This window comes from Cryptomeria japonica, chromosome 5 (assembly GCF_030272615.1).
Source record: "Cryptomeria japonica chromosome 5, Sugi_1.0, whole genome shotgun sequence".
NCBI classification, from domain to species: domain Eukaryota; kingdom Viridiplantae; phylum Streptophyta; class Pinopsida; order Cupressales; family Cupressaceae; genus Cryptomeria; species Cryptomeria japonica.
In genome coordinates this window covers 125,295,936-125,323,684 of record NC_081409.1, presented here as the reverse complement: position 1 = coordinate 125,323,684, position 27,749 = coordinate 125,295,936, and positions in this window count along the sequence as shown.

The following is a 27,749-nucleotide window of genomic DNA, read 5'->3' as shown; positions in this document are numbered from 1 at the left end:
GAAGAAATGCCCCATAAAATGTTAATTTAATGGGTGGTATCAGAGTACTCTGATAGCGTATAATTTTGGATTTGCATAATGTAATCTTCTCTTTTGTGCTCACCAGATCTCCCTCATCACCTCCCTAGTAGGACCCTGTGCTCCTACTCCCACTCAAACTCTCTCTTGCAGCTCTGCAAATCTCTCCACCACATCATCCCTCTCCCGCAACACAACCGTCAGCTCTGACTCTCGTGCAAACAACTAGACATCTCTAGTTGCAACCTCCACCTCCAGATCCTCCACCTGTGTCTCGGCTGCTGTAAGTCGAGTCTACAAATGTAATATCATATGGTCCCGAAGATCTCCAATGGCTCCCTCCCCTATATTCATAGGTGCCTCGCATGTATCTCCCTCTCCAGTGGCTCCCTCCCCTATATCCATCGGTACCTCCCTCTCTCCCATACCTCTGCCACCCAATCTAATTCCCTGCATCAAAGGTCCTTGTGATATCTACAATGGCAAACTGCCTCTCCCTCTTTGCTGAATTCGACCACCACCACCACCTCCACCTCCAAATCCACCACCTCCACCATCCCCCCTCCTCCTCCTCCATCACCACCATCCCCTCTCCCTCGTCCATCTACTATAGGTCCTCGACCTCCTCTCCTCCTCCATCTCCATCCCCTATCCTCCTCAAAATCTAGAATCAGCTCTACCGAATCTGATATCCGAGGAATCAGATGAGCCGCCATATACTGTGTATACTCCTCTGACACCCCTGCATCTACCATCCTTGACCGTATATACCATGGTCTCTCTTGTAGCATCTGAAACTCTACTAATGCCTAATCATAAGGTAGTACTGGCCCCCACACGTACCTCTCTCGGACCACCCTAAAATACTCTCCCAATCCCCTGGGCAATCCCTGCCGCTGTCAAAACTGTCTCAAAACTCTGCCAAGCAACCGTCTCTCTGCATGGTAGACTATCCTCCCAATAAGGAATCAGGTCATGAACACCTACGACAATGCCTCTGCATCATCCTCCCAGGGCTCACACTCAATATATGGTCTCCAGATCACTGCATCTAGATCATCTAGTGCCCGCCGCCACCACTCTAACTTCCCCAGGTGGGACTGACTCATCATACCACTATACATATATACATATGGTTGGTCGATTGCCCGAAATCTCAGACTCACTGGTCGGGTAATTGGTAGGTGCTCCCACGCCCAAATATGCAGCAGCATGACTCCCACTGCCAATGAGCCCCTCCCTCGGTATACTACCTCATGCAGCTCCTGATATAAGTGTGCTAGCACGCACGCTCTCCATGCAAACCGGGTCCCCTCTATCATCATCTGCTCAATCACCTACCCCCAACCAACAACAAATCCATGTGATCGATGATTTGGACACAGTAGTCCCCCCACAATCCCTAATAGAACTGCTGGTAATGGCTCGTACAAAGCCGTTATATCCTCCCAGGCTATCGATCCATCATCAATAAAGACGTCCTCATCAAAAAATCTCTGCATCGCTAGGGTCCCCCACGCTCTGTCATACGTCACCAGCTCACCTCGAATGAGAATATGCAGGATGTACCATATATCCTCCAGGGTCACAGTCATCTGCTCTTGTGCCAAGTGAAACATGCATGTCTCACTATGCCAACACTTTGCCAATACTGTCATCAAACTGTGCTTCATCTGAATCACGGGCATATACATCATATCATACAGGCCAGTCGCTGCAATACAATCCACCTCAACCTTTGTCAACCGATCGCACAACCCCTGTGTGGTAGGATGCATCTTGTGCAACTGTAAGACATGAATATCCTCCTACACAAGTGCATCAACCATCATCATCAGTTGTTTTGTTTCAAACTTTCTTAAGTTTAAACCTAGACTATCAACAGATACTTTGATCAAGTATCTTCGGGTCTCAACAAGTAAACAATCATGGCACACCTATCCTTCAACAAACATTTATCCTAAATGACCTAAGTCTCATTAGGGTTGCTATGGTTCAAAACAACTTTCACTTCATCTCTCCATCCATACATCATTGGTTCACACAAACTGGGGCATCTATTTTCCTGCACAAAAGTGATATCTTGCAAACAAAAGTGTTATCCCCTAACAATAGCGCTAATACCCTAACAAAAGTGCTTAATCAACTATGCAAAAGTGCTCAAACCGCAAAAACGCTACATTAGCTATGCAATAGCGCTACTTAATAGCAATAGCGCTCAATCAACTACTTCATCGCGCCAAACAAATAATAGCGCTAATTTTCACTGAAGCGCTAAAACGACTCTGCAATAGCGCCATTGCGGCACAATAGCACTAATTAAATTGACAAAAGCGCCAAAACAAAGTTCTAGCGCTATTGTCTCGACTCAACTTGGCCCTACCTAAAAACACATAAAAAATGCATAAAATTCAAAAATTCAAATTTACATACCACTGGTCCGTAGTCATCTGACCGCTGGAATCAACGGACTCGCTCTAATCGATGTTTTGCTATGGGAACCGACATCCTGACTGCTCCTCTCTCTTCCAGAAAGTCACTATCAGAGCTACAATTTCACTATGGTCGTGGATACAAATGAGCCTGTTTTCACCCTTTTCTCCCCATATAAACCCTTCGCTGTACCCCTAATTTTTTCCCGCTCACCGCTGTGGTCCCCGTGAACTTCCTGAGCCTCCCATTTCTTCATTTTATCTCTGTTTTCTTCCATTTTTCACCAACATTGCTAAATTCTTCTCTTCTATCACCTGCCAATTTTCATTCTTTTTCAAGAGATCGCTCGATTTTTCAAAATTTCTCGGCCCATCTCTCGGAGGGGCATACCACTCATTAAATTAACATTTTATGGGGCATTTCTTCACACCTATTTTTCTTTCTTTGAAACGACGCGATAAACCGCACCGTCTCAAAGAGGGGCAAATGTAGTCACATAAATTTGTCCATTTTAATTAAATGAATATTTTCTATTTATTTGATTAAAAACCCACTAGCCATCAGTTAATTAAATTAATATTTAATTAATTCATCTTCAAACATTCTCCTATTAATTAAATAAATTATTCAATTTATTTTAATTCATTCATTCAACCAAATTCACAAATCAATTAAATGAATAAATCATATTTATTTCATTTAATCCCCTTTTCCTCTTTTAAATAAAATAAATAAAACATTTATTTAAATCATTTATCCTCCCACTTGCATTTTCCTACAAATGCAACTTGCACACATTTATTGAAATAAATTCATTTTATTTTAAATAAAAATCTTATTTTCCCTCACCCACCAAATCCACTTGCATCTCCCACTTGCCCTTCCTAAATTCTTTTAGAACCTATCTAATCCTAATCAATTAGCTTAATCCATCCCTTAATTATTGTCACATTCCTAAGCAACTTGAAGTCACTTCTCAAAAACTTCAAAGTCTTTGAAAAACATTTAATGCTTTGTGTGTTCAACAATCTAACCTCTAAGTCTTCCAAAACCACTAATGGCTCTTACATGACCATTAATGACTCTTACATAACCATTTATGGTTAATTCAAACTTGCACTCATGTGTCTCCTCAAGCATTTATTGCTTTGACCATGGTTATCCCTTTTGTCTTTGCACAAGAGTTTATCGATTGGATAAAGGCTTTATTCTTTGAATAAAGAATTTATTCACTCAACCCAACCTTGACTTTAACTCCCAAGTTAACCTTCAGATCATGTCAAGCATTTAATGCTTATTCCCTCTCCTCTCAGCCTATCTCATATGGACACTTGTCATCTTGGGATTGGGTTGAAAGTCCTCACATGGATTGAATATTATTCAATCGTGACCCTTGTTGAAATTACTCAATCTCAACCATCCATTGCTCCATTTTTCCTATAAATAGAGCCCATTTCTTCATAATCCAGATCCTGAAAACTTGTATGCATCTAAGTTATAGAGAATTTTAGAGAAAATTTAGCATAAATCACTAATATCTTGTTATTTTGGCCTAAAATAAATCATTTTAGCATCATAGCATCTAATATTAGCTTTTATTCACATTTGCATAGCATTTGGAGTAATCATCTACAATCTTGAACCTCCATAAGCATCCATAGTGCAAAAAGCTCTTGAGAGCTACACTAGTTTGGAACTTGGAGAGGAGAGGAACAAAGGAGGAGTTAAGAACATGTTAGAAGGCATTTGGAGATGCCTTGTGATATTTGTTTCTATGGTTAAATATTTTAGCATGTTTTTAGTGTCTCTTTTGATATGCCCGCTTAGTTTAGTTTTTGGTTGATTAACACTAACAGTTTGTTGTATTTTTGTGTGTTATACGACCACAGGCTTTTACTCTAATACCATGTCCTTTTTGCAGAGCATCAATTTTCATGAGGAATTTCGGATTTGCATAATGTTTGGATGAGAAATTTTAGAATTTTGGATTTGAATCTTTACCATGATAGGGGAAAGAGGTTACAATAGGTTTCCGTAGAAGCCATCTCCTCTAGGCTCAAGGGCAGTACACTTTGTATCCCTTTGCCCACATAGAACCATCACCGTACCACTCTTGCAAGCCTACTTCCCTTGTACCATGGTTGGAAGTACTCAATCATATGAAAGATTCTAGTACCAGACATATACTTAGCATAAAATAAATAAGTTGTGAAATTTTACAAATTAGAGGGTGAACCCTGGTAATAGTAGACTAATCGGTAGTGAGACCTTGTGGTTTGATCGTGAGATGCTTCCCCAACAAGATTAGATCGATACTAGACTGGGTAATAACAGAACCACCAACACTGTATCTCTTAATGATTAGTGTGTAGAAGTATATTCATTAATCCAACATCCATTCAATTATATACAAAGGAATTCATACCAAATAGTATGAATTAATCAATCCATTTTATAGTCAGTGCCTTATCAAGTATCAAGTGCTTGGTTTGATGATCTTCTAACCGTTGGGAGTGCACTACTTATATCTCTTCATTGGGTACAGAAGTGGTGACCACTCAATAAAGGGTGATTGTTGGAGTGGTGGCATCCCCTCCTAAACCATGATGTCTCCTCCTAACAACTGGCATGCTTCTTCATATTATATTACACAACCTTAACATGTTATCACTCTTAAATATTCACCATCGCTAGAGATTAATGGTGAGGGTTGATATTTATTGTCTTTAATCCATATAAGCTTGACTATAGTAAATCAATGATTTCCTCCATGAAATTGTGAAGTCTTACCATGTAAGACAATTTCATCATTTGGACCTTCTGTGAAGAAATGTTAGTTGTTCAAATCGGGGGCATCATAGTCTCCCCTCCCAAATTTGCTTGTCCTCAAGCAACTTTAGGTTTAGATGATCAAATATATCATCCCCCTCCCAACATTTGTAATATTAAGACAAGTTTTCTCTCATCAATTGTAATCATGAGACAAAATAAGGGCAAACTTTCCGTATATTGTCTAGAAGCATGCCACACATCTATGACCTTAAACATAATGTTCTCTTTTGAATAAATTCTTGTTTCGTTTTATTCTCTTAGTTGTTAAGCATCATTCTTGTAAATACATTAAGCATGAACCAAGTACGAAGTATACACATGCTAATATATGTACTATTATTAGATCCTTCTTATTTAGTAGAATGTATTCACTCTTTACTTAATGATGAAACCTTGAGGTTCTATGGAGAGGTTTCTTCTGTCATATTTATGAGGTTGTTGTGATTATTGGATTGGTTCCTCCACAAAACTCCATTCTTCAATTGTCCCCTCTTCTTTTGATGGGATTCTCTTATGGTCTCCTTCACCATATCTTTCTTTTTTTCTCAGGTTTCCTTTTGCTTTTTCATCGGATATTGCCTCTATTTTTCGTAGTTGGCATCCACATATATGTCCTAGTTCCCATTTTTCTTTGCATTTATAACACAAGTTCTTTCTTTAAAGATTCCTTGCATTACATTTATGCTTGGGTGCCCATGGATATTTGCACATAAAAACACATCTTTCCCTCTTCTATTCCATCTTGTTTACAAGTGTGTCCTCTTTCCCATTTCTTCTTGCAATAAAAAGATATGCCTTTCTTCCTTAGTTCTTCTCATTTTTCATGAGAGAGTTTCATATTCTTGTGAGTTTCATATACTGTAGTGACTAGATTGTGAGTTTTCATGAGCCATAAAACATAAAATATTGTCAAGGCATAAATAATTTTCAAGTCCAAAACTAGATAAAACATCAAACTAGGTTACACATCTTAATCTTCTTCATTTTCTTTTTTGTTGATCTTTCTGGTTCTTTTCTTCCTCTTCAACATCTCCCTCTTTATTAACCTTCTTCTTGCCCTTGTCTTTATCCACCTTCTTTGGCTTTGTTCAGCTATCCTGGTAGGAGTCAAATGGCTATCCCAATGAGGGGGGAATTCTATCCTAGCTAGTTGTATCATAGTTCTGATGTATAATTTCAAGGTCCCTGACTTCTTCATCCCTTCTCTTTTCATATTGATGTTCCTTGCACTACTGCAACCTTAAATGATATTAAATAATATCTCTTGCTGTAAGAATTTTTTTAGTTACAACACTTGGCATAGAATTTAAAGAACTAAGATGAACTAAGCCCTAGGAGTCCTATATCTCATCTCAAATAATAAAGAGAATATATGGCTGCATCTACGAAGAAAAAAAATGTTGGAAAAGACTTTCTCCACCTACTTGGCCACCTAGGAGTGGTTTTTGAGGTGTATTCAAAGCTTTTACTCCTTTTATTGCATTTTCACTTGAAATATGGTTGAATTGGCTTTGTAAGCTCCTAGATACTTGGTACATGTTCTAATTGAGTTAAAAGAGTCTCAAGACTACCCTATAGTCATGCTCTACCTTATCCATCTACTCAATTAGCTTCCCAAACTTATAGGACATATGGTTTTATTCCTTACTTTGAGTTGAAATTGTCTTGGGTTAGATATAACTAAAATAAGCTATTCCTTCAACTACTTCAAAAATCGTCAAAAAGACTTCATACTACTATCTACATATGTTTCTATCCTTAAGAAGTCTAATTTATGCAAGTGAAAAATCACCTAAGAGGTCATAGCTACTCCTTTTGACTTGGTAATATTCATGGTTTTTCTTTATCTATTTAACTTCATTCCTTGCATCTTACCCACTATCTTGTAGCATACTTTGTTTTCTTTTTTAGTGAATTGCATTTAGTGGATTGTTATGCATCTTTAAAATCATTTGACAACTTCATGAAATGGTTTTCCTTCTTTATTACTTGACTATATCATTTAATATGCGTGAATGGTATTATCATTTAATTTTCAAGATGGACCTTATATGGATGGTCCTTGCACCTTTTCAAATTGAACTTTTGCAAAAGTCCAAATTTGGAGAGGAAATTCCTACTATTTGCGAATCCAACATTCATGTTTCAAAATTTAGGTCCAATTTCCATGAATAAGGGTTCCCAAGACCCTAATCCTATAAAAATGAGCCACGAGGAACATCATGAATAAGGGAATAAACCAAATTTATGGAAACATTGTCAAACCTAAGTACAATTAGGCATAAATAAGGCACAACCACTAAAGTGAGTCCAAACCTAGTGTATATTTTTAAAGAGATACAACTTATGATGCAATATTTATCCCCCTCTTAGCAAGAGTATGAAATTATGATCATGTACTCTTGGGAAAATATGGAGAAACCAAATATTCTTTCACCAAGATATTGAAGAGTCAAGATGACTACAAGTTTGGAAAGGTGGTAGCTCCCAAGACTTATGATATTGTCAATCTACAATATTGAGATAAAAGGGAAGTACAAAGCGAGTGATATGAGTAACATTGGTAACACACATGGAGCATGCAAAACACAAAGTTATGACATTTAGAACTAGTAAGATTCATATATTCTCACTAGGAACCATATCAAAAAGACAAGGCATAGATCTAGGACTAGTAAGATCCCTATATAGTTACTAGGATTCATGTCAGAGACACATAAAAGCATGATACCCAAGCTATTAAGATCCTCTAATACTTAGTCATAGATCGCATTCTAACAACAAATAGAGACCTAATTGTGAAAGTTTGAGGTCCATTGGGAAAAAAGTTGTTATATTTCCATGACAACTTTTGCATTTCTTGTAGAAACTTCTTAAAAATATGGTTGTAAAGTTATTTTATGGTGGTTTGAGGTTGTAACCCACTTGTATGGGAATAAATAGGCCTTTGGCATGCCATCCAAGAGTTTTGCTTAATGAAATTGGGGTCTTATGTGCATTTTTTGACGTTTCGGTTTGATTCTCTTCATTTTTCATTGTGAAAATCATCATAATTTGATGGGAAGTCGATTGGATGTGGTAGAGGAGTGAGTTAAATTCATTTTTTCTTTTTGTGGCATTGAATTTCATTGTGTTTTAAGTTAGATATCATAGTTTTTCCAAAAAATGTCAAAACCCTGCCTAGTGTTTACCGAGAGGAGTAAATAATGTATATTGGTCTCCCATGCATATAAATTCACCCAAATGTATGGGAAGACCTTTTTTAATGCTATGTATCATATTATTTTGTGTGTAGGGCTCCAAATTAGATTTGGTAAGTTTGGGCATGAGGACAATCTGATATCTCTATTTATCAATCAGTAAAAGGCTATAAGAGTGAAGAATTTGGTGGGAAGACCAAGTGATTGGTATTTTGAAGTGGTTGATGATAGAGAGAGGGGTGAGGGGACCCTATGAAACCTTCGGAAGGGTTTTTCGATCAAAACCAAATGAAATAGATTAAATTTCTATGACTGTCCTAAGGGTATTGATTGTCACCGTCATAGTTTTACTAGTGATATTGTTTTTTTTTTGACAGAGTTGTGTTTGTAAACCCAAGTGTGAACATGTGAAGGATTCATGAGATGTCTTAGGACTACATCAATACTTAACAACAACATAGTGTTCAGGCACCTAAAATATGAAAGGACTACATAGTGGAAGGCGCATGTGATGATGGCATGAAAGGTTTGATATCCATATGTATCGGACTGAGAAAACCAGTGAAAGACAAAAAAAAATACATTGAGAAGGAAAAAGGTTAAATTACCTAATGTTTGTTGTTGAAGTGATGTGTGGGGACCCTGCCAAGTCAAATACCTTGTTGTAGTTTCAAAGGGTAGAAAAAGAATAAGCATTTTATTTACCGTTCTAATAGACCATCCATCATAACAATTATTACCAATATTGATGTGTGCGTTGCAAACAAAGTTCTAGGGGAAGGCTCTTTCTATTGTAATACCAAGTGAGTGTTCATAGACCTTGTTTAGGGTCCTCCTAGCCTAGAGTAAGGAGTTTGAAGCCAATATACATTGATTTGGCCTTGTGGCCATCAATGAGTGTTGACCCAATAGGAGAAGTCTTGAGACTGGCAATTTTGGAAGTGTGGCATTGTTGAGAGCCAACACTTATGTGTGAACACCGTCTTCACGTATTATGATTAGTTTCCATGATACTTGACCCTATCCTCATGGTGTTGGCTCAATTCATATTAGTGTGTTTTGTTGAAGAAACATGATGTGAGAAGTTTGATGTAGAGGCAAGGGTAGAACTCAGTATTTCATATTGGGACAACAACCACATTGATTAGGCAAGTCAGATAAGGTCTCTCCAATGTTTAGGATACTAAATTCACATTAGACACTCATGGATTACCCCAATTAGACATTAGTCAACTTAAGATATGATACAAGGGTTGTATACCACAAAGCCATTAGATATGTTTTGAGATGAAAACGAAGAGTTAAATGGTTTTGGTTCAATGATGATAATTTCTATTTTCAAGTAATTTAATTTGGTATATTATACTGAAACGTGATTTCATAACTAACATTTCAACTTCTATATAACTAGTTCTATAGCTCAATTTTCTTGCCTGTGAAGAAAGACCATGTCAGACAATATTAGCGAACAACAAAATAAGGAGACAATTGCTAGATTGTGGTCTAACTTGAAAAGAAAAGGTGATGGAAAATGTTATTGTCCCTGCAAATTTTTTAAGGGAAACATTGTAGGCTGCATGGTCACATTGAAGGTGGACATGATTATCATCCATTAGTAAATTTTTTATTATATCATTTTAACAATTTATATACATAATAAATCACTTGATGATGAGATCCTGATCATGGTTTATTTATGTTTATCAATTTTATATAGGTCGAGCACCCCAGAGCACATGGTATGGATCAACACAACCCGAAGAATATGGTTTTCGAAGTGGACGAACATGGAGGTGTGAATATCGAAGCTGAAGATAATGATCCCATGGAAGATGACTATCATGAGCCACAAAACACAATTGAAGATGATGGTGCAAATACATTGATCCATGACATATTTAGTACTTGCGCAACCGATCATGATGATAAAGATGACCTTGATGTTGTTCATGATGTCCCTCTACTTGAGAAGGCATCTGAGGCCCTTTACGAAGGCTCGCAGACAACTCTTCTCCCCGCTATATTGTTGTTGGTGAACTTGAAGGTTATGAATGGTTTATCCAACATAAAAATCTCACGTATGTTAAGGTATGTCATATATGTCACAATAAACTGTGAATCATGCTGTACCATTAATATTCATTATATTAACAAATTATATTTTTTTGTTGTAGATTGATAGGTGAGTTTTTGTTACCACCATCAAATATTCTACCTCGTTCATACCGAGAATTATCTACCGTTATGAAAGATATTGGAATGGAGTATCAAGAAATAGATGCTTGTCCCAATGATCATATTATATATCACAAACAACAAGAATTTCGAACTGAATGCCCTAAATGTCATATCAGTAGATATCAAATAGATCAAATAACAAAAAGGGTTCCTCGCAAGGTTCTTCGCTATATTCCCATTATTCCATGTATGCAACGATTATTCAAGTGCACTAGCTTGGCATAATTTATGGATTACCATGCATGCAATAGAAGTCGAGATGACATTATTCAAATGCCTGCGGATGGTTCAACATTTATGGACATAGAGGAAAAGTGGCCACACTTTAAAGAAGAACCTCGTAATCTCAGGCTTTCATTGGTAGCGGACGATGTCAATCCATTTGGAGAGATGAGATCTGTTTACTCAGTGTGGCCTGTTTTCGTTATCAATAATAATATTCCTCCATGGATGTCAATAAAGAGGGAGCACATAATGTTGGTAATGATTGTTCTAGGTATTTTATCATTTAAATACAGTCGTCTACATTTAATTATAAATATTCAAGTAAAATGGTCATAATAATTATGTAATGTTTTTGTTCATTCGATTAGGTAAGTACCAAGTTAAAGATACGAATGTATATATCGAGCCTCTTATTGACAAGTTGCTGGAGTTATAGAATGGTGTCACTATGTATGACATCTCTAGACCAATAGGACAAAGACAATTTCAATTCCATTCGATGCTTCTATTGACAATACACGATGCCCCAGGGCTAACACATTTTTGTGGTATGTTATAGTGTTTAAGTTGTGCATGAACATTATAATTCAAAAAATTATCATATTTAATCCAATTATACATTATCTTGTAGGTCTTCAAATAAAGGGAAAATTTGCATGTCCTGTTTGTGGTCCAAAGATGAAATCTCGTCATTCAAAAAGTTTAGGAAAGCAGGTGTTTGATGAGTATAGGCACTTTCTCCACAAAAATCATAAGTATTGAAATACTGAAAAACATCTTTTCAATGGGAAAGAAGAGAATACATCAAAGCCACAAAGAATGACACCTCACATATGGAAGTTGGAATATAATAGAATTAATCATCAAGGTAATGCCATTCCATCTATTGGTTTGTCATAAAACATCTTTTCTATTTTGTTTTGTTTACTGATGATGTGATTGATGATCATGAAGGTTGTGAAGGCATAAATGACCACCTTCCTAAGAGACTAAAAAGTTATCCCTGACAATTTAGTAGGTTGCCCTACTACGAGTAGTTACAAATTGTTCATTTGTTTGATACTATGCATATTGGAAAGAATATAATAGAGACATTATGGAAAATATTGGATGGAAGGCGTGACAAAGAAAAAATTGTCAAAATATGTAGTGACATTCAGGATTCCAATCATGCAATGATAAATGTCATTCAATCAAATAGCCATGGAGACTAGATTAATATAAGTGAGCTTCCTTGGTTATTAATAGACCAACAAAGCAATGCTATAAAAGAAGTCATACAAAAAATTCGATTTCCCACAGAATTTGCTATGAACATAAACAATCTTATATCAAAGAAAGTGAATTTGGGTCAGGGATGAAAATGCATGATTGACATACCTTCATTAAGGTAATTCATGTTCTTGTGTTTTTACTATGTATTTAAGTACTGCACGTATGTGTACTTTTCATTGTATTATGTTAGAAAAAAATGAAAAGATAATTTTATAATTGTTGTAGTACATTCAGAGACCTCTATCTCTCCTAGATGACTTTGACAATAATGTCAAGCAAGTCATATATGATCTTGGAAAATACATGAGGTAAGCAGTGATATTTGTTTAGTTCGTTGTATAGATATTATATTTGCTATTTGTTTTACTTGTTATGTAATATATTTTTTTGCGTCTTGAATATCTTGTAGGTGGTTGTCATGTAAAGAAATCCATAAAGACGATATAAAATATTGGAAGAGAAAAATTCCTCATTTAATGTGTGAAATGCAAAAGTGTCTACCTCCACCTTTTTTCAATGCACAAGAACACTACCTCATACACCAAGTTGAGGAGACTGAATTGTGTGGACTTGTACACATTAGGTCAATGTGGATGATTGAGAGGCACTTGAAATTTTTGAAGGCTTTGGCTCGACAAAGAGCACATCCTGAGGGTTCTATGGTGGAGGGATATATGGTATACCAGACTATGGTGTACATTTTTTAATATCTTCCTAAGTTTGCATCAAAGATCCACGTGGATTGCATTTGGGATCCCAAGATTGAGGAAAGTGAGAGGTAATTATAAGATGTTATTTTAGTTAATTAATTCTCAATCTTCAAAATAAATTGGTTGTAAGACATCTTTTTACTTTTTGTACAGTTGGTCGAGAGTGGGATGCACTACATTTGTATATTGCAAACAATCTTGATTGGATGACAGTATGGATTGAACTTTGTCAACATTCTGGTCGCACATTAACATGGGAAGGTGTGGCTTCATTGGTTAAAGAAGCTCATCGTAATGGAGATTCCAATGTTACGCAAAGGGAAATTGATTTAGCATATGGTTTAAGAGATAAACATGTATGTATAAATTTATTAATTACCCATATGTTTATCAACTCACAATGCAATAAATTTTACATGTTTGACATATCGCAGGTCAAACACCACAACGCTATGTGCTGCAATGGTCATAAATTTCGCATTAAAAAGTTGGATGACACGAAGAAAACTTGTGATTCTGACATCACTCCAGTCTTTGAGGTGACAAATATTTCATCAAGAAATGACATACATCCTCAACAGTCTCAAAATTGATACTATGGCATTTTGGATGACATACTTGAGTGTGACTTTAATTCCTTCAAATTAGTTTTGTTCGTCGTCAAATGGTACAGGCTACGATTGAATAAAAATGATCTTGATAAAACTTTTATTGAACATGATAATGGTTTTACAATGGTTAATACAAGGTCATTTGAACCAGTTGGGGATGAGCCCTATATTCTTCCAAGCCAATGTGAGAAGGTATTTTACTCAGAGGTTCCACATTAACCGGGCTGGGCATTTGTTGTTAGACATGATCCAAGAGGAAGGCCGATAAAGTATAATGTTATGGAAGAAGAAGATATCGAAGAAGTAGAAGATGAAGTCGATGATGATCACGATCGATAGTTTCTCAATGATGATGAAGAAGAAGAAGCTGATGATGATGATGATGGTGATGGTGATGGTGATGGTGATGGTGCTGATGGTGATGGTGATGGTGATGGTGATGTGATGGTGATGGTGATGTGATAGTGATGGTGATGGTGATGGTGATGAAGACGATGATGGTGGTGGTGGTGGTGGTGGTGGTGGTGGTGGTGGTGGTGGTGATGATGATGATGATGATGATGATGATGATGATGATGATGATGATGATGATGATGGCGATGATGATCATGATGTTCATGATGATGAATGAAATGTATGAGGTATGCGATTAGTATATTATCTATTTAATATTGATTTCTTGATAGAATTTTTTTTACATGATTAATTCATTATGTTTTGAATTCTAATGCCATTACATAATTAATTCATGATGCACCTTTTAATATGAAGATGGAGATAGGGAGAGTGACTATTTATGTGACATTTTTAAAACTTTGTGTTTATTTATGGAATTTGGATTGTTTATTAGCTATGTGATGGATGTTGATTTAAAATACATATGTGATGGATTACATGTTTATGATGATACATGTGACATTTTTTGAACTTTGTGTTTATTTATAGAATGTGGATTGTTTATTGCATATATGATGGATGGTGATTTATGATATATATGTGATGGATTACATGTTTACGATGACATATATGTGATGCTAATTATGATGCTCAATTACATATATGATGATACATCATGTGATGCTTATGATGCTTATGATACGTATGTATTTATTGTTTATCAACTTAAAAATGTAGTAATGCTTATGATGCTCAATTGATGGTGTTGATTTCATGTATAGTCCCCATGTGATGTTGTCACCCTTGGTGGGAACAGGTCATTGACTATAGATATCGTCAACCATTTAGTTGAGGATCCTGCATAGTCTACATAAAGTAAAGGTAAGGAATTAAAAAATTTACAATGATTTTGATGACAACATCTTTTTATTATTTAATACTCTTTTTGTCTACAAAGTTCATGTTGTTCATGTTGTGTACTATGTAATTTTTAGCTAACATAAGATAATTGAATTACATGTGCAGGAACCTGAACCCCTTTGACGAGGATCCTGCACAGTCTCATGGATTGACAGGTATAACTAGTCAATACACCCTATAGAAACAGTTTATTTTTTTAAAATTACTTGGAAAACAAACTTCCTCAGTTTTTCAAACTTTGACATTAGCAGTAAATCTAATACAGTTATCAACACTTGAGGCCCCAGTTGGACTTATTCAAATTTTAATCCCAAAATCAACTTTAGGGCCGACTTCTTCATCAACATTACCCTCATTTGCAAAATTTCTCTCATTACCAATTAACTCTCTCATTTGATGGAGTGCAGGTACCCCCAAATAGGTATTTGTCAGATGTGTCTTCCTCGAGTGAGGGAAATGCAGGAATAGAAAATGAAAGTGGGACATGTAGTAGTTCTACAATAGGGAGATCAACAAGAGGTCAACAGATTAGAAGAAAATTCAATAAATGCATGAAAAATTTCCTTGCTCAAGGGTGTCATGTTCTTATGATGATGAGACCAAAGGCGACATTGAGGTGCCATTGAGGTACAAACATCTACAGAAACAATGGGTGCCCAAGGAGCTTCCTCCAATAAACACTGATTTTTGTGTTAACGATAGGATATATCGCATAGCACCTTCGTCTTTACATGGTTTCGGCCTATTTTCCATGGACGACATAAAGGTCTATTACAAAAAAGTTGCTGAATTGATGGAGTTTATCGAACCTTGTTACAATTACAATAATTGGATGCAAATTGTTCGATATAAAAAAAGTATGCGTAGGTATGCACTATTAGCAAATTATATACAACAGAAAGATAATGATCAAAGTAAATGAGTGGCTGTATACATTGATGGTTGGCCAAAAGCAACAGGGAATATTGCAGGTTTTATAAATAGTACGCGACCTGGGTCAACTAATAAACAACCCAATTGTATATTTAAGGTGCGCGAGGGAAATCATGTATTCGTATGTGCGATAAAATCAATAAGTGCAGGTGAAGAGCTTCTAATCGATTATAGTTTGAATTGTATATATACAAACAAATTTAATATCATGGGGGTGGTACGTACTGTATACCATTTAAATTAACCAACCTCCAATTAATGAATCAAATATACCATTTTATTATGAAGTTTTTTTGCTAAGTCTATTGGTTTAATTTCGCTAATGTTTTTTTATATTTTTTCTTTGTCACAGGGCGACATGGATCCATCACATAGCACAGACAGGGATGTAGGTCACGACACTTCTACCAAGCAGGTAAACCTCATTTTAATTGTACAAATTAGATAGAAGCAAAATGTTACATTATTATGTTATTTTTTTGAGTGATTTAGACTAATTTTGTAATTGTTAATGATATTCTTGACACAGACGGATGTTCGGGGAAAGGGAAAGGGAGTTGCAGTACTTGAGCACCTCTCTAGAAATGTGGACTCAAGAGGATTAAGTGATGATGACCCTGAAAATTCCACACACCCTATGGAATTCATAAAAACGCCTCTTGGAAAAATTAGTAAAGAGATTGTTACTTTAGCAACCATGCATCCTATGACTGCTAAGATACAAGAGAGGGTGCAAGTATTGATTCGGACAGTAGAAAAATTGCAAGTAAGCAGTAATGAAAGCTTTAATTATAATAAAAGTTCAATAATGGTTTATATTTGATTCTCTTTTATGTCATTAACTAAAATATGTACGTGTTGTTTTTACAACAATCTATGTGACCTCATGAAAGTGGTGGCCATGATCAGGGTGTTGCAGGTAATTCAGGTGATGACAATTTTCTTGGATTATCGCTTGCATGGCTTATCACTTTGAGTACCCAAAACACATCATACTTGATACTGTCAATGTTCATAATAAAAGTTCATTCTTGTTTACAATTCTTGCACTTTTCATATATTTAATGTATTATTCTTCAAGTGTTGTTAATGTTCCTATGCAAATATCATTGCCGCCTCATCAGAGGTTAGCCCCACTTGTATTGCCGACTGCAATGTCGGCAACACACAACATGCATACATCCTCTATTGCACGTCATATTGGCTCGCCCATTGTTGGTAGATCCCTCTTTTTCTCTATCTTTTGTTATATGTTTATTTCCCTCCAAGCGTTCTTTCTTGGGGGCATTTCATAGTGGATTCATTTTCTGTAGGAGGAGATGCACATGAGGATGTGCTAGAGGTGACTATTGCTGATAACATACCATCATTTCCTAGATCTTCTCGTATTGCTAGTATGGGAACATTGCAGGCCACATTGGTGGTGAGCGATGAAGAAATGATTCCCTTAAAGATATAGAAGGTTCCAGGTACTTTAAAATTATTATTATTTATAGTCTAATTGTAATTTACTTTATGATCCCTCGTTTTGGACTAATGATCCCATGAATTTTTTGTAGGAAATGATATTTTCTATAAACATCTTAGTGACATTGCATTGCAAATATTTGGGCCCACCATACGTAAAAGGTGGTACATCATATGTGAACTAACCCTAATCCACTATTTTGATTTCATATGATTGCTAGAATAGTTTTCCTTTGATCCATTTCTTGAACTATAATAAATGTAGCTTCAGTTCAATTATGAATCTAGCAGGTTTGTTTTTGCTTTAAAAGGTGGAATGACCAAGAAAAAAGGTTAAAAGATGAATTGACAAACCAAATGGTTGAGTGGTTTGAAAATGACACCTTTGACAAAACCAATCTCCTTGAAAAAGCTGGCACATATCTAAAGTATGTGAGGGACCAATACAGGATCCGTTTAGAGAACCTAAAGTACGAGCGTCCCCCCATGATTCTAGAGAGGGAGTGGAAGGACCTGATTTTGGATGCCAAGGAGAGAATTAAAAGGAAAAAAGGAAATACACTACTAGACACCAAAAGAAGGTACAAGATACTATTAAGAATGTAATTATGTACTAATTAATTACTCTTTATATTTATATAATCTGACATATTTCAAACTTTTTATAAACTAAGTGACACGTCAAAGGAAACCAAGGCAAGACAAGAAAAGCATGGGCAACACAAACTCGACTCTGGTGGTTATATGAAACTTGCTGCACGAATTGTAAGTATCTCATGTAAATGAAATATTGCATCAAAATATTAATAAATTGCAAATGACTTTTTTTATATCAAATAATGCAAGCAAAATTCACGATACCAAGCAAAATGCAGGGCTCTAAATTCAATAGAGCGCCCATAGAAGATGACAAGAGAACTACCTACCAGCAAGGCTACACAGCCGTGGCTGATCGACTACGAGAATTGAGTGGGTACATAATATTTGAGTGCATCTGTCACATAGGTAAATATGCTAAATGGAAATTGTTTCAAATTGAATACTTTACCAATAATCTAATTGATGTTGAGTTCCAACATAAAGTGATTATATTTGTTTTAAATAAGCAAGCAATGATAACAATGTGCATGACATTGGAGTGTAGCTTGCTAATCGTGAAACACCACCTGCACATGAAGGTTCAGATGTGCATCCCAGTAGTGGAGGTATTCATTTACTATTCAAATTTATTTATGTAGTTATTAAAACAATTAAACATCTTAATTTGTAATTAGAGTAGCAATTAATGTAACCTTTTTTATTAATATTTTAGATCATGTAGTCGGTGGTGACCAAGTGGAGCATGATCTGGGTACATAACATCAGGAATGTGATGTTCCCCAATCAGGTAAAGAGGACCACTGTTATTCCTTTAAACAAATATAATTGCAATTGGTGTTCAACATTAATGTAACCTTTACTATTTCAACTCCAGATGATCTAGAGGGTGTTCAACATGTTGAGGTTGAGGCTAGACAAAATGATGTGGCCCCATCAGGTAAAGAGCGGCACAATAGTTATTTTCTCTAAACTAATGAAATACTTGTAACAATAATAAAAAAATGTTTTGAATTTAACCCATTTCTTTGTTATTGCAGAGGACCCCCCTTCACTTCAGTGTCCTCATCCTCAATATAGGACTAGGCATACATCAAGATCATGAGCAGAGGGCAAAACAACTGCAGAGGGGGGAAATGATGAAGAAATAGATGTTCCACTTAGTCTTTTCATAGCTTCAAAGAAAAAAAAAAAAAAAGAAATGATTGTAATCTACCTTATTTGATAATGACTGATTTTTATGTGTTAATGAATGTAATTATGTGCTAATTAATGGTTATGCATGATATGTGTTAATTAATATTGATGAATGTTGCACGTTAATTAATGTTATGTGATATTAATAAATGAATGTTATATTTATTAATGGTAGAAAGAAAGAAAGAATGAATGTTATAAGATGTTAACGGGGAATTTAGAGTGATGTTGGGGGGGGGGGGGAGGGGCCAAATGAGCTTCCACCTTCACGTGGTTGGCCATGTTAAGTAGAGAATATTAAACTATTCTCAAAACCAAGTGAAGCTCAACAAGATAACACACTTTTCAATATTTCATTATGTTGCACAGTTAATCTTATTGAATAATGTATATTGAATCTTAATTGCAGGGTCCAACAGAGCCAACATGAACAACAACACCACAAGTTGCTGGGTATAATGAACTCCCATACTGTCTTGTATGTACACGAACAATATGAGTTTCTTTTTGTGTTGATATCCAAGGCAAGACTGTAAAAGTTATGAATATGCCTCATCCTTGTAAGTTTTTTTATTACTTGCCATTTTCTTTAGCATTTTGTTACTTCATGAATGAGATGTTTTCAGATGTCTATTCCATGAGTACCTCTCTATTGTATGCTTCATGATCTCGCTTCTGATTCAACTCTTTATATGTCTTAAAATTGTATGAGCCTAATAGCTTCTACTCTTGTTGATATTTTGGTGGCTTTGAAGAATGGCTCCTTCGAAGAAGCATGATCCTTGTAATTTTGGCCTTCCATGATATGAAAAAGAGGTTATTTTATGAATAATGGTCCAGATGATTTAGTTATTTCTTATTATGTTGAGTATGAGTAAATTTGGGCTTCCTTAGCTATGGTCACTATTTTGTACTAACTATTGTTATTTAGTGTGATTTGAGAATGAACTTCAAGTAATCATGAGGGTGGAAACAATATTCGAGTGTAAGGGGGTATGCAGCCTTGACCAAGGGATTCAAGTATCGGGAAAGTACAAGTGATTCATGTGTAGATCAATGTATCATTCACCTATTAATTCCTAGCAACATTCTCAAATAAACAAGCAAAGAGGTATGTTGAGTGCATATATACATTTTATGTTGCCATGATATAAGTAAGATATCAAACATGTAACTTAGATTGATTTGCAATTTCATTCATAAATATTAGATCTTCCTTGCAATTTCATTCTTGGTATCTCTATCAATCATGTTGCTAAATGAAAATCCTAAACCTCTCTCATTGATGCATGGACATATAGAATGTTGTTGTTTCTACACAAAGGATTGTAGGAATTACTTTCAAAAACTATCAAAAAATTGTTAAACCTTAATAGTCCAAGAATCCCCAAATTCATTGGTGAGAGACCTTCACAAGTGAAAAATTCTAGTGAAGGTTGTGTAACATTATTTTGAGAATGTATGACAGTGCATGAAGGTTGTATAATAGTGTTGGGAGAATTGACAGATGATTGACAACAATGACTGTGACAACCAAGTCACTTAGGATAATCAACAAGATATGATTTGTTTCCACTTATTAGGGCCTCCAAACCCCTTTAAAAGTTGCCAAGGATCACTAGAACCCTATCTCACACAATCAGATTATTCATTTCATCATACTCCCAAAAACTCACTCTTCATTTGTTCACTAGGACGACCACATACTATCTAGGGACAGTCATAAAGTTCTTGATGATTTTCCCTACCCAAGGGCCACAATAGCTTGTAAAGGGTTTGCACTAACCCTCTGCACCCCTCACTACCTTCCTCCAAGCACCAAGGGGGTCTATCTTGCACTTACAACTTCAAATCTGCCCTCGATGCTGCACTAGGTCTGATACATGACCAATATCATACCAACAGTCACCATTTGCATGTGCCAATGAATCTTGGAGACCTACAAAGCATGAAACCTCTAATAAGGTTATGAAGATATTGAACATGCTTGGGGTAGAATTTTTGGGTATTAGTGTATTACAAAGTTTAGAAAGGGCTTTCTTTCATTTCTTGAAACCCTAGACCCGTGACAGTCATAAAATATGACATACCCATAAAGGAACAATGAGGGTCCCTAAGTGCATGTAAAAGGGGGACAAATTTGTTGTTAAGGACATATAAGCTCATGGTTGTTAGTGTTAAAATTCTACCATTGAAAACTGATTTCAAAGCTAGGTACAATTAATCATACTTGTCTTCATACTTGTGAAGGATGAAGCATTGAAGATGTGAATCTAAATAAAGTGGAAAAAATGCAATGCAAGATCCAAATTCACATTCACACTCGTCCAATAAAGCCTAAGACCTATGCATAAAATCAAATGATAAAAATTAATACCATAGCAAAGACCGTAGATTTCTCAATTGTTTCTTGATGTTTTCTTGAATGCTTGAAATGTGGGTTGCTCTTCAAACTAGCATAACCATGATAGCATGATGCAGAGGTAGGGGGTAGGTCACAATGGCAAACTCAACATACACAACAACTCACTAGGGCATACTTACTAGTCTCCATCCTAAACTACTACAAGTTTGAGCCCTCACACATAGGTTTGGAAATCCCTTGGACCTTGGATATCACCTTGGACATGTTGATTACATTGTTTTGAGAACATGAGACAATGCCTCAAAATCATCTTTGTAATCCCAAAGTTCTCACTTACTCTTACTTGACACAAATCAATCCCTAGCAAAATATATTGCCCATTTGATGGACAAAAGACACCACAAAATATTTCCTAAAGCCCTAAAATCCTTAGGCTTTGTTAGGAGAAAATTTCACAAGGTTGACACAACCTTTATATTGGTCTCTGAATATTACAATACTTTTATGTGAACCCCATTTGCAATATACAGATGATTGACAATAATGACTATGACAACCAAGTCACTTAGGACAATCAGCAAGATATGATTTGTTTCCACTTATTAGGACCTCCAAACCCCTTTAAAAGTTGCCATGGATCACTACAACCGTATCTCAAATTTCCACCACATAATAAGATTATTCATTTCATCATACTCCCCAAATCTCAGTCTTCATTTGTTCACTAGGACATCCACACACTATCTAGGGATAGTCATAAAGCTCTTGATGATTTTACCTACCCAAGCTCTTTATGACTATCTAGGGATAGTCATAAAGCTCTTGATGATTTTACCCACAATAGCTTGTAAAGGGTCTGCACTAACCCTCTACACCCCTCACTACCTTCCTCCAAACACCAAGGGGGTCTATCTTGCACTTACAACTTCAAATCTGCCCTCAATGCTGCACTAGGTCTGATACATGACCAATATCATACCAACAATCACCATTTGCACGTGCTAATGAATCTTGGAGACTTAAAAAGCATGAAAACATGAAAGATAATAGAAATATACATGTTCCCACCCATTGGGGTGACTTTTCACTAGTGGGGATATGATTTATATATTTATTTTTATGACTAGATACCCTAACAAGGGTTTATGATAGTTTTTAGAAAAAAATATGATAAATTGCTCAAATCAAAATGAAATTCAATCAAACCAAAGACAAAATTTCATGGATTCATTTTTCTCTCATTACCAATAGGTTTAGAATACCAACAAAAATAATTTCACAACAAAAAAATGATGGAAAATAGACTGTAACGTTCTGAAAAATAGTGAAAATTGTAGAAAATCTCCAAATTTTATTGACTTTTCCTTCAATACCTCCAACAATCGATCCTATGGTCGATGAAACAAGGATATTTATGTGTCTCATCAACCCTCCAATGTCCATAACCAATATTTGAGTATTAACTAACATTGAAACAAAACTAACACACTTTTTACAACTTTGCAACAAAAGTTGCATTGACAAATCTACGGTGATCTCTTGGTGACCACACCACAATTAGGACAATGATCTCAAACATACTTTTTACCATTCTCTTGGTGATTGTGCCTAGTTGAGTATGTTTTGCTTATGTATGAATCTTGTTCGAATATACAAATCTTAAAACAAAAAGAAATTTTATTATAAATATACAAAATGTATTGCCATGTATACTAATTCATGTTAGTTAAACAATTCTATTCTGACAAGTACTTCTTTATTTTGAAAAATACTTACAACCAAAGGGTTGTAGCTCAATTGGTTGAGCACAATTGGTGAGGGTGATGGTATGTTTCTTGATTATACCATCCACAAAAGACTCAAAATTAAATGAAAATCTTTCATGAATATAGAAAGCTTACTATTATATATACTAATTTAATAATCCAACAATTTTATTTTGAGAAGTAATTCATTCCTTTAAATATTATTAACAACCAAAGGGTTGTAGTTCAATCAATCGAGCATAATTGGTGTAGGTGATGGCTTGTTTCTTAATTATACCATCCATAAAAGGCTTATACTATTATATATATAAAAAATCAATAATTCAACAATTCTATTTTGAAAAGTACTCCCTTAATTTAAAAATTATTAACAATCAAATGGTTGTACTTAAATCAGTTGAGCATAATTGGTGAGGGTGATGATATTTTTCTTGATTATACCATCCACAAAATGCTCAAAATTAAATGAAAATCTTTAATGAATACATAAAACTATATACATATGCATATACATATACATATACATATACATATACATATACATATACATAAAGGTTTACTTGGTTTAAATAAAGGAAAGGTTGACAAATTTACGACGATTTCTTTGTGACCACACCACAATTAGGACAATGATCTCAAACACACTTTTTACCGTTCTCTTGGTGATTGTGCCCAATTGAGTATGTCTTGCTTATGTATGAAAATGGCATTTTGCAGCTTTCCACCGATGATGTATTTGAGATGTCTTTCATTTAGATATGGTATGAGCTTAGTCCTAGAGTGAGACTAGGGAGTGGCTCCCACTCCTATCCCTCGTCCATCAGCGTACCTGGTATGCTTGGCATTCATGTTTGGGGAGTTTTGTAATCAAGTGATAACAAAACAATAGACTTGGGAATTAAAACAAATAACAAGAAAATTGGTTCCTTGAGCACGCCTTGAGGGTTATCACAACACCAAGGGTGTTTTGGGAAGGCATGCTCGCACATGGAGCCTTGGGACTTGTGTGAAGAGGCATGCCCACTCACATAAGGATTAAGTGATCATTGTTCTCGTTCACATGAGAGAATGCTTGGTTCTATATGGTTCGTCCCCATGTAGCACATACGATGAAAGACATACCTGAACATGGAGCATTGGGACTTGTGCAAAGAGACATATCCGCTCATGTAGCATAGGGATTATGTGATTGTCATTCTTGTCCATATGAGAGAATGCTTGGTTTCATATGGTGTGTCCCCATGAGCACATACAATGAAAGGAAAGCCCGCACATGGATCGTTGGGACTTGTGCAAAGAGACATACGATGGCACATCGTCCACTGCACTCTAGAATCTAATGCCTTGTGTAGTTTTAAAGTAGTGACCCTATGTGGATTCATGACTTGGTATCATCCTTCTCTATTGATGTTGTACTATATTGTTCCATTACTTGTGGCATGTATGCATCGTGTATGGCATGTGTGAGCCTATCATCCCCCTTGTATACTTTGATTGACTATTTCGAACTATCTCCACAAGCATGATGGGGTGGACCTAAGGGTTCCATGTGGTCGGGTGGACTTAAACAAAAGAAAGGTTGGAAATATTTTATATCAAGTGTTTTGTGGGTGGTCATAATGCATTTATGTTTTCTTTTAAGATGCTAGTAACATTATTTTGAGTGCTATCTTTACCTATTGTACTTTTCTATTAGACTCGATCAACCCAATAACCTTGTACATGTGATTTATTTTATTAAAGAGGATATTCATGTAGTCTGGAATGCATGATTACCGTCTTTGAATATATGTTGAATATATAATAATGAGTGACTACTTAGTATGATATATATATATATATATACATATATATACACTATCTTTACCTATTGTACTTTTCTATTGGACTCGATCAACCCAATAACCTTGTACATGTGATTTATTTTATTAAAGAGGATATTCATGTAGTCTGGAATGCATGATTATCATCTTTGAATATATGTTGAATCTATAATAACGAGTGACTACTTAGTATGATATATATACATGTAATTCAATAGGTATATGCCATGTATTGACATAGGATGACACTTTATATGAGATTATCAATTTGGGAAATACTTATAAGAAATATGTGGATATATAGTAAATAAATTTTGTTTATGGTGAAAATGGATAACAATAATAACAAAATTGAAAGGCTAAATGAATTCAACCACAAACCCCTAGCCTAACAACAACAAAGATCCACCATAACATATGAAGATTACCTAAGACAATGCAAATCACATGAAATCACAAAGATTATACCATCACATGTCCAATAGGGTTTTGATCTCCATTCTTCCTATCTCCATTGATATTGCTTGATATATTTTCTCTCAGATTTTATGTGCACAAGAGCTCAACAAAGAACGGAATGTGGTTGCAAGTAGAATCGTAGTGTAGTAAAGTCCTCCAAATTGTCGATTAGGATGAGTGATTAGAATGATTCATTAGGGTTTGATAATGAAGGAAGCATCTCCTTATATAGAAGACACTATATGAAATGGAGGGATAAGATTGAGAGGTGTAAAAAGGAGGTCGGCTAGGATTAGAGGGTAGGTAGAGGAAATAATAAAATAATGAAAGGGGTAGGTAGTGTAGGAATTAAGAGATGAATGACATGTGTCATGTGTAGAAAAAGCGAATTAATTAATTAATTAAATAAATATTTATTTAATTAATAGAAGAAGTGGGATCAATTAAATAAATAAAATATTTATTTAATTTAGGAAAAGGATAATTTAAATAAATAAATGTATTTATTTAAATGAGAAATAAGGCTAGAAGAGGATAAATGAATTAATTAAATAAATAAAGATTTATTTAATTAATAGAAGAATTAGGCTTAGATAATTAAATAAATAAAATATTTATTTAATTAGACTGGACAATTTTGAGTGTCTATATTTTGCCCCTCTTTGAGACAATGCGGCTTGTCGCGTTGTTTCAAAGAAGATAAGATGAACTGATACAGAGTTGCCCCAGAATGGGAATGATATGCCCCCTCAAGAGATTGGATGAAAATGTCTGAAAAGATTGCAGACAATCTCTTGATAAGAAAGACAAGATAGAATGGATTGACCGGATAAAGTGACAGAGTCACGGGATAAAGAAGACTGACTCGGGAAATGAAGGCTAAGGCTAGGGTAGGCTATAAGATAGACCACGGGAAAAAGACATCCTCATTGTCATCTACACCTTCACGAGATCAAAGTGCAGAGCGAGAAAAGAGCAGCAGCAGTCAGCAGCGATGGCTTTCGTACACAGATTTGACCGCGTTCGCCGATTCTAGAGGCCAACGGAGGCAGGAGAGCCAGTGAGTACCACAAAACCTCCTCATACTTTGATGCATTTATTGTTGTCATTAATGCATACTAGGTAATGTAATAAATGCGCATTTATGTCAGGAAAGCGTTTGTGTCCAAAAAATGTGAATTTGTGTCTTCTAGGTCAAATCGGTAGTTCTATGATGAACATATGCTGTCGATTGGATAAGCTGCTGAGGGGATACACTCAAGCAGGTCCTCTAGGAAGACTAGGATAGATCAAGGCACTTTGTGATGAATAGTGAGTACCAAGATAGAGTACTTTATGATGAACAGGGAGTACTGAAATATAAGCAGCACTTTGTGATAAACAGGGAGTGCAAATGTGAGCAGCACTTTGTGATGAACAGGGAGTGCCAAACACGTAGTACTTTGTGATGAATAGGGAGTACTACTAGGATAGAAGCAACACTTTGTGATGAACAGTGAGTGTCACTAGGATAGATAGCCATATGCATTTAGATAAAAAGTAGCATTTTGTGATAAACAGTGAATGCCACTATAACTGACATGATTGAGTTGTTTGACTGCAGGCGTATTTGCCGATGCTGGAGTCACGGGAGAGATTCCCATCGACTCAGAGGTTGCGACCTGAGTTGATAGCCGAGGACCGAGCTGCGATTGAGGCTATGGGTCTGTGACATATTCTGTATGTGCCTGAGTTTCGGGCAAACATGGGATTGCTGATTGCACTGGTTGAGAGATGGCACTTAGAGAATTGTAGTTTGCATTTGCCGATGGGTGAGATGACAGTCACCTTGGAGGATGTATATAGGATTCTGCGGATACCGATCGATGGGGAGTTAGTACCCTATGATCGAGACGGAGACAAGGATGCACTGAGATGAGTGTTCTAGGATCCGGGACTGGAGATGAGGGTGGGACATGTGGCATGGGATACCATGACATGGACAGGATAGCACTACCAATAGTGTTGGTAGGAGTTATCAGTGGGTTCCTCTGTCCGGATAGGGCGACACGAGGGGTGGCTGCAGAGGACACGGGGGCCAGGAGAGATGATCTTGGGGCAGGTCCTTCTAGGGCTCAGACTCCATCGAGGCCAGTCGGCTCTGAGGGAGGGAGTTCATCATAGCCGTAGAGGGCTCCCTTGTATCAGTATTTGTACCATTTTTGTATTGTAGACACCTGCGGGTGATTTTGTAGCCATATGATTTTTTTTGACATCATTGTACCATGACACTTTATATATATA